A 6,142-nucleotide genomic window follows, 5' to 3' on the forward strand; every position below is an offset into this window, starting at 1 on the left:
GAGAAGATGGCCGCGAGGGTATGCTGCGCATGCCCAGTCACGGCCACTCTTCCCATGTGCCTTTGCGGAGCAGAGCCATGTGTGACCTCACGGCTCTGCTCCCAGACTAACCGCCGGCGCTCCACCCGCATTGCCCAGCGCCCAGCCCTTGCCCAGCAGCATTACCTGCATCAAAAAGTAAGTGTAACCTGCGTAGGCAGGCAATGTTGGCAGAGAGGGGGGCTGAGCTGTCATATATATATATATATATATCCCCCAAAAAAACAACAATGTCATAGATATGTGTGTGTGTATTTATATCTATCTATATATAGATAGATATACATACACACACACAAACATATCTATGATATCTTTGTTTTTTTGGGGATATATATAGATATATATCTATAGATATTTATAATATATATATATGTTGACAATGGATCAGCGGCACTCAGGAGTCTTTAAAAGTTAGTGAAGAAAAGGTGTCTTTATTTCGACGTTTCGGGGGTTAAGTGACCCCGTCTTTAGGAACCTGTGTGTGTTCCTGAAGACGGGGTCACTTGACCCCGAAACGTCGAAATAAAGACACCTTTTCTTCACTAACTTTTAAAGACTCCTGAGTGCCGCTGATCCATTGTCGACTTCATTGAGGGGAGTGATCTCTACCCTCTGAGGGCACCTGGAGCAAGGTATATACCCTGACTAGGGTTTGCAGAGTGCCGGGCCATTTGCATATTATATATATATATATCTATATATATATATATATAATGTATCTCAAATAGATATATCTCAAATAGATATATATATATATATATAGATAGAGATCTCTCTCTCATCTATCTCAAATGAAGTAATTGCAGCACTCTGTGGACTTCAAGGAAATAACCACGGCACAAGGCATAGGGCCGTATTCAATCACCCGATTTTTCGGCGATATTATCGCCATCATGTAAAAATGGAGAAAACTTTCCTTCATTTTTAAAAAGGTGGAAAATGGGCAAAATCCCTATTTTTGTGTAAAAATGTGGGGATTTCTTACAGAGCCCTTTGGACAGCCCCCCCAATGATACTTTGGCAAAACATTTTTACATAAATTGCGTGCTTTGGCGAAAAATGACAGCTGAAATTTATTTATTTTTTGTGAAAAATGCATTTAATGTATTGGGACTGGTATTTTGAAGGGACATAAAGATGCGCCAAGTGTTTTAAACATCGTACGTTGCCGGCACAGGTGGTTTTTTAGTGGTTTTAAAGAACCACCTGCGCCAGCCACGTGCGATGTTTAAAACACTTGGCGCAGCCTTATGGCCCTCCGAAATACCAGACCCGATACGTTAAACACATTTTTTACGGGGAAAAAAAATTTAGACTGAAATTTCAGCGCCTGATTTTTGACAAAGTACGCAATTTACGAAATATGTTTTCACTAAATTATCATTAGGGGGGCTGTCCAAAGGGTTCTGTAAGAAATCCCCACATTTTTACCCAAAAATAGGGATTTTGTAAATTTTTTCGCCTGCCCTAGGCTGGAGAAAAGGTTTCTCCAGTTTTTAGGTGAAAAATGTCAGTTTTTCGCAGTTTTTCACAAATCGGCCGATTCGCAAACGAAGGCGAAAACGGCCGATTTCGCCTCTGATTGAATACGGCGCTTAATGTTCGTAAAATTATGCATTGTGCTGTGGTCATTTCCTTGAAGTTCATGGAGTGCTGCGCTTCTCTGCGTTTGGGGTCAGCTTTGGTCTCTGGATGTGCACCCTTGCCGTTTATATTTTGTGGCGCCGACCTCTGTCCGTATAGTATATACATACATACATACATACAATACTGCGCACCGGCACTCCCACTATCCGTGTCATAGGGCAAGAAGCCCAATACTTGCTCTGGTGCCCTCCAAGGAGGACAGCACCCCCAAAATGTAATAGTAACAAAAGTCAGGCGGCACTCAGAGTCTCAGTAAATCCAATACCCTCACCAGAGGGATTTAATGGTCAATGGTCGACGTTTCGAGGTGATCCACCCCTTCCTCAGGACAACATAACAAAGTGAAACACATACAACAAGGCATATAAACACATAAAACAATATGCACTTACCCCACTGTACAACCATGCAACCATGGATTTACTGAGACTCTGAGTGCCACCTGACTTTTGTTACTAATATATATATATATATATATATATTGTATATGTATATATGTAAATGTATGTATATATAAAAGATAGCGAGAGCTATAATGACAAACAGCGGTAATCTTTGATTATAACTGTTTTCTCTAGAAAAGATGGCATAACCCCTTTAGCAAGCGCTAAAGGGGTTATACTTCATTGATAAATAGGGGCCTTAGATTGGTGGTGGGATTATTTGATAGGGAGACCAGTCAAAATTTTGCCTAGGGCACCAAATTGGCTAGGGCCAGCTCTATTGTGCAGCCTTAGAAAGTTTACCTTATGTACATATGCTTAGTCTGGGAGCCTCTGTCTGGTCTTTCCTACTGTTAGAATTGCTAGATTACATGTGACAGAGCTAACAGCATCTGACATCTCCTGAGACAGATCTCCCTTGCAGCAGCAATGTCTGTAATAAATCCCTGCTGACAAAAAGTGCTAAAACTCATGGGATAGATGCCTAGTATCGTGTAGAAAGCCCTCTAGACTGGTGAAGTGCAGCAACTCGACATGACATCGATTTCACAAGTGGACGGAAGACTTCTGGAGAGATGTGACCCATGCTGTCTGGATAGCTTCCCACAACTCCCTGATATTTGTAGATGCAGGAATGAACCTCTCCACCACGTCCCATAAATGCTAGATTTGATTTCATGTTGGGAGAACATGGTGGCCACACCATTTGTCAAATCTCTCCAGAATGCTCCTCGAACCAATACTAGACGACTTGGGACCGATGACACGGTGCATTATCCTGCTGGAATATTCCATCATTGTGGGGGTGCATGAAATCCATGAAGGGCTGCAGATGGTCATAAAGCTATGCAACGTAGAGGTTAACGGTCAGTGACATTTTCAGGTGGCCCCAACCCATGCTAGATGAACACACCCCACATCATTATGAAACCACCACCAACCTAGACGGTACCTTGTTGACAACTGGGGTCCATGGCCTCATGTTGTTTGCGCCATATCTGAACCCTACTATCAGCCCGAAACAACTGGAACCGTGACTCACCGGACCACGCCACATGTTGCCAGTACTCCAGTGTCAAATTAGCTACAGTCAGGTGGATAAATATTGGGACATTGACAGAATTTTCATATTTTGGCCTCTATTCACCACCACAATGGCTTTGAAATGAAACAAACAAGATGTGCTTTAACTGCAGACTTTCAGATTTAATTTGAGGGTAATTACATCCAAATCATGTGAACGGTGTAGGCATTACAACGGTTTCTATATGTGCCTCCCACTTTTTAAGGGGCCAAAAGTAATGGGACTAGCAACTCAAAAGCTATTTCATAGACAGGTGTGGGCTATTCCCTCATTATTTCATTATCAATTAAGGTCTGGAGTTGATTCTAGATGTGACACTTGCATTTGGAATCAGTTGCTGTGGACTCTCAATATGAGATCCAAAGAGCTGTCACTATCAGTGAAGCAAGCCATCATTAGGCTGAAAAATCAAAACAAACCCATCAGAGAGATAGCAAAAACATTAGGTGTGGCCAAATCAACTGTTTAGAACATTCTTAAAAAGAAAGAACGCACCGGAGAGCTCAGCAACACCAAAAGACCCGGAAGACCACGGAAAACAACTGTGGTGGATGACAAAATAATTATTTCCCTGGTGAAGAAAAACCCCTTCACAACAGTTAGCCAAATCAAGAACACTCTCCAGGAGGTAGGTGTATATGTGTCAAAGTCAACAATCAAGAAAAGACTTCACAAGTGTGAATATAGAGGGTTCACCACAAGATGTAAACCATTGGTGAGCCACAAAAACAGGAAGACCAGATTAGAGTTTGCCAAACAACATCTAAAAAAGCCATTACAGTTCTGGAACAACATCCTATGGACAGATGAGACAAAGATCAACTTGTACCAGAGTGATGGGAAGAGAAGAGTATGGAGAAGGAAAGGAACTGCTCATGATCCAAAACATACCACCTCATCAGTGAAGCATGGTGGTGGTAGTGTCATGGCGTGGGCATGTATGGCTGCCAATGGAACTGGTTCCCTTGTATTTATTGATGATGTGACTGCTGCCAAAAGCAGCAGAATGAATTCTGAAGTGTTTCGGGCATTATTATATGCTCATATTCAGTCAAATGCTTCAGAACTCATTGGACGTCTCTTCACAGTGCAGATGGACAATGACCCGAAGCATACTGCAAAAGCAACCAAAGAGTTTTTTAAGGCTAAAAAGTGGAATGTTATGCAATGGCCAAGTCAATCCCCTGACCTGAATCCGATTGAGCATGCATTTCACTTGATGAAGACAAAACTGAAGGTAAAATGCCCCAAGAACAAGCAGGAACTGAAGACATTTGCAGTAGAGGCCTGACAGACCATCACAAGGGATGAAACCCATCATCTGGTGATGTCTATGCGTTCCAGACTTCAGGCAGTAATTGCCTGCAAAGGATTTGCAACAAAGTATTAAAAGTGAAAGTTAGATTTAGGATTGTTTAGTTTGTCCCATTACTTTTGTCCCCTTAAAAAGTGGGAGGCACATATAGAACCGTTGTAATTCCTACACCATTCACCTGATTTGGATGTAATTACCCTCAAATTAAATCTGAAAGTCTGCAGTTAAAGCACATCTTGTTTGTTTCATTTCAAAGCCATTGTGGTGGTGAATAGAGGCCAAAATATGAAAATTCTGTCAATGTCCCAATATTTATTCACCTGACTGTACGTCAAGAGCCCAGGTGAGGCGCTGTGTCTGGTGTCGTAGTGTTAATGGGCACTCTGGTGGGTCTTTTGCTGCCATATCTCACAGATGCTAAAGATCGCTGCATTGACCTTCTGCATTTGCGTGTCTTCTGCCAGGGGTGGATTGGCTGTTGGAGTCAGCAGGAAGATTCCCGGTGAGCCGAGGCAGCCTGCAGTGGGGCCGGACCACATTAAATTACACACGGCAGGCTAAAGTGTGAGGCCAGGCATATATTACAGTCTGCAGTCATCCTGCGGGGCTGAGGGGCGGGCTGACAAATGAGGTGGGCGGAGCTAAGTGGGCCGGAAAGTGCTCTACAAAGCTCCGTACACACGGACCGATCAGCCAGCGATAACGATATCGCTGGCTGATCGTCCTGGTGTACTGGATGATCGATATCGATCATCCAGCACACCAATGACTATAGCGAGGTCCCTATAGTAACCTGCTCGATATCGAGCAGGTTGGCCAGCATGCATGGCCGATGGACAGTATCGCTATCGTCCATACGTGCCCGCACATCGCTGATCGTTGGTAGGCAAAAAATGATCGATAACGATATGAACGATATCGTTATTGTTCAAATCGTTCATTTAAATTGCTGCGCGTATACGCAGCATACGTCAGTCAGCCGGTTGTGCTGGGAGGCCACGCTGACAGATGAGCTGGGCGGCAGATGGAGCTGAGGGGTATAAAGGAAGGGTAGTGGATAGATCCCTTTCATTATTTGTACCCTGACATTAGTTACTGTCCAATGTCATTCCTTACTGCACTCAATCCACGTCACTTCCATAGTGTTCACTCTAGCTCCGGCGTGACGCAGGGCCGGAGCGAGAAGGGGGCGTGGTCATCAAAAAGGGGGCGTGTCTATAAGACGCGTCCCCTTTTCGTCACTCTTGGGGGCGTGCCCGGCACTTACGGACACGCCGGGCAGCCCCCAAGCCCTGCAGACAGAGAGAATAGATGCTGGGCGCATACGCCCGGCGTCTATTCTCCGGCGGTGACCGGGTCACCGCAAATTTCTTCACCCGCGGGACACTGCGACCCGCGGGTGAAGACGGCTCCGGCAGGCTGTTAGGGCAGGGCGCTTTTTGCCCTCCTTCTGGAGGGCAGGGCGCTTTTTGCCTTCCAGAAGGAGGGCAGGGCGCCGCGCCCCGCTAAAACAGCCTAGCGGGAACGCTACTTCCAAGTACATATATTGAAGGGGATCTAAACACTCCCATAAAGGAAAGTAAAGGAAGCGCCAGGGCACAGATCTGACAG

The sequence above is a fragment of the Taudactylus pleione genome, unplaced genomic scaffold (genome assembly GCF_031769625.1).
Source record: "Taudactylus pleione unplaced genomic scaffold, aTauple2 ptg002411l, whole genome shotgun sequence".
Lineage (NCBI taxonomy): Eukaryota > Metazoa > Chordata > Amphibia > Anura > Myobatrachidae > Taudactylus > Taudactylus pleione.